Here is an 11,480-nt window from a genome sequence, read left to right on the forward strand (position 1 = left end):
TACAAAGCACTCAGTGCACGTTCAGATGTCCAAATGGTGAATCTTTGTAATACTCCCAATGAAGATATGCAAATAAGAATCGTTCAGCAACATTTATCAGTGCCAGACAAGGAAATCCTGTCTCCTCAGGTCAGAGACGTCATGAGTAAAACATGAAGCCATTACAACTAGCAGTCTTGGCCACTGAGCTTTGTGTATGTGGAATGTACAGAAATCAGCATCAATGTCTTAATGAATATTTGGAAACACTTTCTGTTCAGGAACTATATCTATTAGTTCTTACACGTTGGATCAAAGACTATAGCTGGAGAGTAGACAAAAAAGAGCATCAAAAGAAAAGAGGTGTCTTAAGGTTTTCAGGCTTCTTACAAAAGTAAGTGTCTTCAGAATATCTTATTCATAATGCTCTTTTTTTGAGGCTGAAAAGTTTATTAAAGGAACACTAGTACCATTATTTGCATAGCCAACTAGTTCAAAAGGAAAAGAACCACTTTTCAGTGGGAATACACTGTAAAATTTATGTTAAAATGAAATATCAACTTTTTCTGTTCACTGCACATGCCAGCAAACCAGCCAGTGGATGGGGAAAATGAGAAGAGTCCTGCTCCTACCAAAAACTTCCATAGGCCCCCAGTGAGTAGTAACAAAAGAGTATTTCAGGGCAGGGCCAATGGGTTAAAGGGAGTGCCTGCACTTAGGTCTGCTTAAGCTCCTTGACCCACAGTGGTGATTGCACAACCTCACAACTGTCCCTGCAGATAAATTTTATTCCTAGAGTAATAACTAACTTCCATGTCTGGGTAATGCTAGCCACCTAGTGGTCAGGTTGGGGTGTGGCGGGTAGTCTCCCTATTGAAAATACAGTCCTGTCCTTCACAGCTCCCTGTCCCCCACAGCTCCCAGAGTTTTCTGTCCTTCCCTTTAACAGGGCACTTTGGGGTCTGAGTCCTTGAATGATCAAGGTCTTCACCAGCTGGGCTCTTCCCAGAGGGGAAGGCTCATGTTGTTGTCATATCTTTTTGGAATGGAGTATGGGAGCCTGGACCTACTCTCTAATGGGCTCCAGTCCAGGGTCCAATGGTGGGCAGTTATGCTCTGCACCTTGGGATATGAAGCAGCCACCCTCTGGATGACTTCCTATCCACATTTCCTTTTCTCCACAGACTGAATCGAATAATCTCAAACAAAGTCAATCAGTCACCTGCCTCTCCTTTGTAGGTTTGCTCAGGTCTGCATTGTCAGATCTCAGGCAATGATCTCCTGGGCAGTACTTGCTCTCAGAGCAGCCACCTGCTCCCTTCAGTTGCCTGCCTCTGAGCAGCATTGCTTCCCATTTTAAGGCCCACTTTCAGCTTGTGTTGCCAGTGTGGCTGAGTGTGGCTGCCTGGGCCCAGAGCTGTTCCTTAATCCTTGCTTTCCAGTGTGGGATTTGTACACCCCATCACACAGCTACATGCTGTTATTTGGATATATAATATTGCTGCATTTGCAGTATGTCACTGTGCCTGTCTTTATGGCCAAGTGGTTCAACAACAGGATTTGGCTTACAATTTTAGTTACAACTGACATTTCTGATCCTATTTCTGGTTGTTGGTGTCCTGTTGAAATGTGACATATGTGGCTCTGGGAACCTTATGGAAGAGACAGAGCCAGTTTTCAATCTGCTGCAATAGTAGTTTCAAAATTAAGTCTTTAAACAAAAAAGTAATTTAAAAGTGAAGGGGCTGATTCCTGACTGGTTTGCACTTGCACAGTCCTTAACATATGCAAAGTGGATATAAAAAGCTACCATACTGATTTGCACAGAATTTATATGGGTGTAAATGCCTCCACAAAGTGCAAGGCAGTGGAGAATCAAGCCTGAAAGCTGATTATTCATATAGCCATTGTATAAATAAATCTTGTCATTCCACGAAAGCCTTCTTAACCACATGATTGCCAGTGATGTAGCAGCATTCCTTTGCAAACACACTTTGGAATTTGTTGGGCTTCCCTCCTAATATGTCCATACAAAGCTGCTGAAATCGAATCAGTGCTGATAGAGGTGGTTGCTGGTTTGGCTTCGAATATCCTCACTTCTGATCTTGTCCTGCCACGTAACGTTGACCAGTTGATGAAGATGACGAGAACAAAGATGACAAGAATAAAAAATAAATTCAGTGCTCTTCAGCCTTTCTTAGCCCCCACAATTCATTGTCATACAACAGAGTTGCTAAACAATGGTTCTGTAGATCTGCAGCTTTGTAGCAAGCTTCATGTCCTGATCCTACTTTTTTAATACAACAAAATTCAAGAAAACACATTCACAAAGAGATTTAGAACAATTACTAGTGCTTAAGTTGTACTAAATAGTATTTTAAATGCTGTCCAGGTTAACTAAATTTCTTTCTGTCCTTTTTAGGAATGAAAGGCTACTTTGTGCTTACTAGATGCTTCTTCTTGTGGGCTGGCTGACAATGAGATCCTGCACCTTTTGAGCATTCTGGGCTGTGCAGATGAATATAAAGTAACTCCCTGTCACTGGGCAGCAATTTGTAATTCTACCTTAAAGTAGATCCAGGAAAAACCTGATGGCCTATTGCACTTAAGTTACAGGCCGTTAAAGAAGCCAGAAAGCATCAGCTTCTTGGTAAGTAAGATCTGGTGTAATAAGATGTCATGGGCAAATTGTTCAAGAAAAAACAGTCTGTATCCAGGGAATCTGAGTTTCTCAAACTGTGATGTTTGGTGGTTTTTTAAAGCTTTGACCTGTCATACAATACTTTTATAGTAAGTGCTTTCCCTAGATGTTTTCACTTAAAAATCATTTAAAACATGAATGTACCAATTTTAGTTTATGATTTACTTCAAATAGAACTTCTGAGTTTTGGCTGAAATACCCATCTTTAATTTTCCCTTGCAACTTCTTGAACAGACCAGTGTTCCAAAAGGTGCATATCATGCACCTTCCCGGACCAGCCTGTGTTAATGTGTGTGAAACACCCACAGTGATCCACAAGCACCTGGAGAACCATAGAGAAATACCCTTTCCAATTAATGTACTCGGTGGCTAGGTGATCTGGTTCCAGAATTGGAATATGTGTACCATTTATCGCCCCTCCACAGTTAGGGAAGCCCATTTGGGCAAAGCCATCCACAATGTCATCCATGTTGCCTAGAGTCACGGTCTTTCGGAGCAGGATGCAATTAATGACCCTGCACACTTCTGTCAACACGTGTCCAACAGTTAACTTTCTCACTCTGAATTGGTTAGTGACTGATCAGTAGCAGTCTGGAGTAGCCAGCTTCCACAGTGCAATTGCCATGCGCTTCTCCAATGACAGGGCAGCTCTCATTCTCGCATCCTCGTGCTGCAGGGCTGGGTGAGTTCATCACACAGTCCCTTGATGTGGCTTTCCTCATCTGAAAGTTCTGCAGCCATTCAGATGTGCATCCCGATGTGATCCCACCACTCAGTGCTTGTTTTCTGAGCCCAAAAGTGGCGTTCCACTGTGGTCAGCACCTTCATGAATGCCACAGGCAATCTCTTGTCGTAGCTAGTACGCGTGGCGAGATCAATATCAAACTCCTCTTGCCTTTGTAGTTTAAGGAATAACTCCACTGCCACTTGTGACGTGTTAGTGAAAGCAAGCAACATATTGGTCTACGTTGTGGGATCCCTTCCTGCAGACCGAAGAGGCAGAGTGCACCGCACACAAATCATTGAAAGATAGTGCCAAATGTGGATGGAAGTACAGGGATTGCTGGGATGCAGAGCAACGCATCACAGGGCATTGGGACAGGACCCAGGATGCCCTGTAAATCCCTCTGCCTTCCCACAAATTTTAGCGGCAGAAGAGGAAGAAATGCTCTGTGGGATAGCTGCCCAGAGTGCACTGCTCTGAACACCACTGCAAGTGCCGCATGTGTGAACATGCTATTGTGCAGGCAACTGACAGTGTGAACACATAACAGCGGTTTCCCTTCAGCACTCTCTAAGCGGTACTGTAACTGCCAGCGCTGTAACTGTGCCAGTGTAGACATACCCATATAGCAAAGAATCTTTCCAGGAAGCAACTAGACCATCAGGGTGAGAAACTACTTGATTCAAATCAAGTCTAGTTTATAGAACTCAAATTGTGATTTTACTTTTATTTCTTGGGCAACCAACTTTGATCTGTATTATCACCACTTATAATCACTTAAAATCTGTCTTTCTGTAGTTAATAAATCTGTTTTATATTTTACCTAAAACAGCGTGTTTTGCTTGAAGTGCTTGGGGAATCTGCTCAGAACAAAATCTGGTGCATGTCCTCTCCACATTGAGGGAGGAGTGGACTGAGTAATAAACTTACACTGGTCAGGCTTCTGGCGAGGGCAAGACGGTATAGCTCTGGGGTCCTAGGCTGGGGAGCTGTAGGGAATTGGTTGGAGCCTCTCCAAAACATTTATGTAACGCACTTGGGTGTGTCCCTGCCTGTGAATGTCTGTGTTACGTGCAGTACCTGGAGAGATACCCCACCAGTTGGGGGTGGGGAGGGCGCAAAAGGGGCAGCGATATTAAAGCGCTGCTGTGGCAAAGGACCCTGCTTAAAACGCTACTGCGGCAGCACTTTAATGTTTTTGCCTCTTTTGCCCCCCCCAGCCACCAATGGGGGGAGAAGCAAAGGGAGTATCTGCCCTGGGGCCAGGGCTTTAAGTGAGCCTGGAGCCCTTGGCCCTTTAAATTGCTGCTGGAGGCCCGGGTGGCGCGGGCCAGGCAGTGTGGAAGGACTGGCTAAGGGACGCTGACCCCCCCTAGCTCCGCCTCTTCCACCTGAGGCCTTGCCCCTTCCAGGGGCTGGAGCTGGCCCCCGTGCTGGTAGGTCTGCAGAGTTACTTTCCCTCCTGCTTAGAGGTATATTAAGAAATATTTCAAAGCAACAATAGCTAATATATGTTCACTCAGATTAAATCAGAATTTTGCCAAATATATTATTAGCTTGTATTTCAAATGAGTTTTTACTGCAAATCCTGTATCCTTTACCAATATTTACTGGTGAGACGGAAAAATATTTGTTCTAAACCTACAACTCTGTTCCAGGATGATAGCAAATGGTTTGCTGCCTATAGCCAGCACGAGCGAGGCCATGCAGTGTAACACTAGGGCTTTCATCAGTACGTGTCACTTTAAGCAAAGGGAATAACAAATGTATGAAAGAAATGATATAGTGTATTATACAACCAGTGCCACAAGTCTTAGCAAAAACTGCTCAGTAATGTTTATTGTTGTAACTTTTAATCATATAGTCCAGCACATGTTGTACAATATGTATTATTGCTTCACCCTTGAAATCCTGATAAATGGAGTGAAAAGTGGTGTGACTTCACTGTTGCTCTTATATGTACTTCTGTGGTGCCCTGAGTTTTAAAGAAAAACCTGCTCAGCTATAAGAGTTGCTTTTATAATTCTTACCCTTAGTTTGGTATATTCTTTCTATTTCTGCCTTCCTTCTTATCCTATCAAGAAAACGTTGTCCCTTTTACTAGACAAGCATGTCTCTTTATCTTTGCTTGTAATATTTATCACTTTTAACCCTCTTGTTGGCAGATGGCAAAAGCATCTGTAAAGTAAATTGTTTGTAGCACCAGTCAGTTAGAAGGGGTTGCCTAATCAGTGGGACCGTTTCAGCTATTTGCCAGTTTACTTCCTTCCTGCAGCAGGTGGGAAAGGTGCAAACAGGGAGGGGTGGGGCATGGATAAGCCTTAGCTCCACCCCTCACTCACTGACTGTGAGACTATTGAGCCAGCATGGATCGTGGGAGGGAAGGGCTGAATTTACTGGTAGTATAAGCGAGTAATAAATTACTATCTGAAGGAGGAAACAGGGGAGCGACTGTGACTCCAAAGTGTTTCTCTGAGTCATAATGCCTCCTGGGCTATGCTTGCCAGCACAAACTAGCTCAGAGTGTAGGGGTTTTTTTTATTGCAGCCAGAAGAAAGTTTTCACTTTATTTTGTTAAATATAAATGTTTAAAAGAACATTTTAAAGCTTAGAATGTGTTACTTCCTTTTCTGTGAAACGCAGTTATTCTAAAAAGAGTGTACCAGGTGTGAATGTGGATGCAGATGTGTATCCTTTGAACTGATTACAGCATGAACTTGAAAAATCTATAGCAATAGAAATGCTTTTCAGAATGCAGAACAGCATTGGAGAACTGTATCTTGAAACAGAACTGATGCCGAAAGGATTCTATTATGCCCAGAAGTCATGGGATACCCTGGGATGTCTGCCATCAGATGACTTACAAAAGAATACAGATAGAGTAAAATAAAAGGTAACCACAGGGTATAAACAAGAGAAAGAACTAGTAAACAAGTACATTAAACTAACTTAACAATTTCAGGTTAACCACATGGAAATCTTATAGGGTGACCAGACAGCAAGTGTGAAAAATCGGGACAGGGAGTAGAGGGTAATAAGAGCCTATAAAAGAAAAAGCCCCAAATATTGGGACTGTCCCTATAAAATTGGGACATCTGGTCACCCTAAAATCGTAGCAGTGAGCAATATGTTATGCCCCACAACATTAAGTAAGTTTAGGCAATATAAATTGAAATGCAAATATTTTGCTAGTGTTTGCTGTGAGGGCTGTTTGGGAGGTCAAAACCCTGTTCTTCAGCACATGACATCAATGTTGTACAACACCAACTGGATAATTAATGTTCTGATATAATTCCTGGAAGAACCCAGGAGTAGTTTAGTAGTACTTCCAAGGAGGATACAGTAGCCTTCTGGTTTAAGAAGTTGGGAGTCATTTTGATTTAGGAGGAAGGTAAACTCAAAGATGCATGGGTACTAGATTTCTCAAACTCTAAACACAGCCTTAGATTGGTATCCAAAAAACATGTAACAGAATATTCCTGGCCAAACATGACTGGCTAAGTGACTCCCACACTGGCCCCAGGTTTCTAAGGTTTTATAGTTGGATCTGTTTGATTTAATTTTTTGAGGGCCTGATTCTGAAAGATGCCGAGTAGCTCTATGGAGGCTCTCAACTCACATTGTCTTCAGTGAATGTTCATCCTTCCTTGTGCCTCCCAGGAGGTGAACAGCACCTTATGGGATTGAGCCCTCTGTCCTTTAACTTGCAATTTCCTTTTACATTTTTAGGGTAAAAATTTAGAGAATAAAGCTGGTTGTTCATTAGCTGATTATGCATATTACTTAATATTTAGCTCTAATCTAGTGCACTGAATGTTCAAAGGGCTGTGCAAATGTTAACTAATTAATTCCCAAAATACCTCTGCGATGTAGTTAAATAAATAAGCCCCATTTCACAGAGGGAAAAACTGAGGCAGAGGGCTGACTTGACTTGTCCCTGACCACACATCTGGTCTTTATTAACAGTTGATAGTTATCACTTCTCTTGTCTGAGACAATTCAGAACAAAAGTCATGTTTCTTATCAGAAAGAGGCTATATCCAAAAGCTTGTTTTTTCATTCCACAAGGTACTAGTAACAAGAAAAACCTTGTACTCAGAACTTATTGAGAGTTACCATACCATAATATCTGAGATCCTGAAGTTATTTCCTATTCTAAGTATAAAAAGAAAACTGGACAAAAAAATCATAGACACTGCTTTGTGGTAACTGTTGACAAATAACTTTTAACTGCTATTTCTATTACATTCAGACAGGTTACTAAAAATAATGGGAGGTGAGCAGCCAGATCCTCAGCTTAGCAAAGCTCAAGAGCTGAGAAGCTGACACAAGATTTGTATATTTTTAAAGGTTGTATATGTTCAGTGTCTAATATTCCAATAGTACCTTCAGAGAAACGTTGAAAGCTTAAATTTTACAAAATTTGGCACAGACTACTTTGAATTTCCAGGCCTATACTTCCAACAGAAATGTACAAACCTGCAATAAGTCTTTTTGTTTTAGTTTCCACAGGAGACAAACAATTCAATATTATAGAGACGTGATAAAGATAAAAGATGATATGCAACTTTTGACTAACTCTTTAGAAGTCAAAAGCAGCATAATTACAGCCTGAGCTGTACCTGGTCTAAATTAGGTAATATTTACAAATTATATTTATGACTACTAGGTTAAGCTCTATCTACAGAATTATTCCACAACAGTATCTATTTAAAAAACTGAATATTTGAGGTGTTTTCTTTTAAACTTCTAGTGCCATATTTCCCACAAGTATTATCCATTTAAATAAATATTAACTAGACCATCAAATCTACTGACAATTGGCTGTGAAAGTAAAATAACAGTATTTTTTTAAAAAGTATTTTTATTCATTTTAAAAATAGTATTTATACACACAGCAGAACTCACATGGTATTTCACATACACAATCTCTAACTTGAGAGAGACAAGTAATGTCTGTTATTAGCCAACTTTTGCTGGTGAAATAGATAAGCTTTCAAGCACCACAGAGCTCTTCTACAGCTCTGTGGAGCTCCAAAGCTTTTCTCTTTCACCAACAGAAGTTGGTCTAAAAAAAGCGTATTACCTCACTCATGTTGTCTCTCATATCCTGGAACCAACATGGCTACAACAACACTGCAAACAAACTCTAGCCTGTCAGTCAGGTACAGCACCATAAGCTGAATGGATATAAGGACTCAATTCATAGTTGACTTTTGGCTCCTTTACACTGGCTAAGCCTTTATAATATTCCACTAACATTAGTGCAATATATTTTAGGATTTATAGAATAGCTTCCCCTGGAGTTTGTTTGTCCCAAAGAGTAAAAAGACTGTCTGTTTCTGATTTTGACTTTCTTTTCATGCTCAGAGCTGAATACAAATATTAAAATATGTATATATTCCTGCTCTTCCACATTCAGCAAAGCAGATCACTTCAAAGAGGTATATACTTAGTGGTGACAAAAGTGGGGGAATCAAATAGGGAGCGAGATTAAAAAACAAATAGCAGACTTCTTTTTAGATTTATTTTAAAATAATTGTAGTGATTCTTAAAAGCTAGTATCAAAATTTAAAAGTTAAAAAAAATGACTTTTCAAGCCAATTATTTTGTGCCATTTTAATAAAATGATTGTTTGAAATGTTTTAATAACTTCAATTTCCTTGTAACTTATCTTTTTTCCTGAAGATTTTATATCAGATTTCTATATATTTTCTGTATAATGAAAAAACTGAATAATATTTTACAATGTATTATGTTTGTTTTACACATCCTTCAGGACAACTACTACATAGTCAATCTGGCTTTCAAGTTAAACAAGAAGCAATAGGAGTTTTGAAGAGATCATTAGATTTAAGGGTTAGTTTTCTTGGTCCCACTCACCCTCACATCTTTGAAATCCAGTGGCAAGTTGCTATTTACTTTCCAATCCATAGAGTAATTCATACAGGTACAATTACTTCTTGGAAAATCTTGACTTTTTTTTCAGTCTACCGAAGGAAGTTGGAAAAAATTACCATGATAGTGGACCAAGATTTGGATATAGAAGTCAGATGGAAGAAAGTCCCCATCGTGCCTTACATTTGCAGAAGAAACTTTCTCAGGACAGGCTTAAGAACAAAACTCAGAGTTGCTTTACTGTGAGATCTCCAGTTAGCAGTTTTACTAAACTTCAGAAGACCATAAGCATGGAATCACTTCAGTCCAGAATTCAACTGAAGATGCATTGAAAAATATCTCAAGAAAAAGTGAAAGTATTTTTAAAGTTGTTCATTGCAGTACTAAATGTGATGATATTAAAATATATCTCTCTGACAATGTCACATTATCAAATCAACGCTAGCAAATGACAATTTCACTAACCATTTAGCTTTGTCCAAAGTAAGTAAAGTCTCATGGTTTCCAGGCCAAAGACCTGTTTCATTGTGAAGCCATGATAAAAGTTGTATTGTCTGTCAACCTATTACTATCTGTCAAACATCCATATCAGGCCGTTATAGTACAATTAGTTCCCTGAATTCCTCATTCAGACGAGACACCAGGTCAGAAAAATGTCGGCTCTTTCATAAAGAAGCATAGTGCCATATACCTAGGAGGTACCCAACTCCTCAAAACTCCCTTCCACCTAAAAGACACCAAATTAGGAAAAAATGTTCATAAAACTGAATTATCAAGTAGGGAGGGAGGTTCTGAAGTATAAGTAAAAAAAAATCTGGAAAACCAATTATATGTATTTACACAATAAGACCCTGTTTCAGGAAAGCATCACTTGATTTTAAATGTGCTTAAAGCTAAGCACATGGTTTAGTGCTGTCCTGAGTCAGAAAAGACGGTTACTCACCTTTGTAACTGTTGTTCTTCGAGATGTGTTGCTCATATCCATTCCAGTTAGGTGTGCGCACGCCGCGTGCACGTTCGTTGGAGAAACTTTTACCCTAGCAACACTCGGTGGGCCGGCAGGTCGCCCCCTGGAGTGGCGCCGGTATGGCGCCTAATATATACCCCTGCCGGCCGGCCCGCTCCTCAGTTCCTTCTTGACGGCTATTCCGACAGCGGGGAAGGAGGGCAGGTGTGGAATGGATATGAGCAACACTTCTCAAAGAACAACAGTTACAAAGGTGAGTAACCGTCTTTTCTTCTTCGAGTGCTTGCTCATATCCATTCCAGTTAGGTGATTCCCAAGCCTTACCTAGGCGGTGGGGTCGGAGGAGACATAGCGGAATGCAAGACCGCTGAGCCGAAGGCGCGTCGTCTCTAGATTGTGGACCAATGCGTAATGGTTCGCAAAAGGTGTGGACAGAAGACCAGGTGGCTGCACGGCAGATTTCCTGCACAGGAACATGCGCCAAGAAAGCAGCAGATGAGCCTGAGCTCGCGTAGAGTGGGCGTTGAGATGGCCTGGCTGGACCTGAGCCAAGTCATAGCAAGCTCGGATACATGACGTGACCCAAGATGCATGCGCTGAGAGGAGATTGCCCTGCCTCTCATACGCTTCCGCCACCGCTACAAAGAGTTGCGGTGAAAGACGGAAGGGCTTGGTCCGCTCGATGTAGAACGCGAGAGCCTCCGGACGTCCAAGGTATGGAGCTGTTCTCACGTCTCGACGCGTGTGGTTTTGGAAAGAACACTGGCAGAAAGATGTCCTGGTTCACGTGGAAGGCGGAGACGACTTTGGGAGGAACGCCGGGTGAGGACGCAGCTGTACCTTGTCCTTATGGAAGACGTATAGGAGGATCCACAGTCAGTGCGCGGAGTTCCGAGACACGCCTAGCCGAGGTAATGGCGACTAGGAAAGCCGTCTTCCAGGACAGGTACAGCAGCGAACATGTGGCCAAAGGCTCGAAGGGGGGCCCCATGAGCCTATTAGAACAAGGTTAGGTTGTGGTAAGTGAGACGTTCAGGCCACATCCTACGCAAGTGCGCGTTCTTTTCCACGTTGTGGGAGCCTTTGGGCCCATATCCGCAGGGTGGCTACTTAAATTTTTGTGGGATGTTACATCATATCTATGGGTTGCCTCTCTGTAGTCGGGCGGGGTTAACTAAATAGTCCGAGAGTAGCCTATGCGCTTTGCAGTC

At 41.6% G+C, this 11,480-nt stretch overlaps 1 long non-coding RNA gene across 1 annotated transcript; it reads left to right on the forward strand.

Moving 5' to 3' along the window:
• Window positions 1-5,853: 5,853 nt before the first annotated feature.
• On the forward strand, window positions 5,854-9,727 carry LOC116825958 (uncharacterized). Its single transcript, XR_004373956.1, has 2 exons — window positions 5,854-6,297; window positions 9,184-9,727. It is a non-coding gene; the product is annotated as an uncharacterized LOC116825958 (long non-coding RNA).
• Window positions 9,728-11,480: the final 1,753 nt, after the last annotated feature.

The sequence above is a fragment of the Chelonoidis abingdonii genome, chromosome 1 (assembly GCF_003597395.2).
Source record: "Chelonoidis abingdonii isolate Lonesome George chromosome 1, CheloAbing_2.0, whole genome shotgun sequence".
Classification (NCBI taxonomy): Eukaryota; Metazoa; Chordata; order Testudines; family Testudinidae; genus Chelonoidis; species Chelonoidis abingdonii.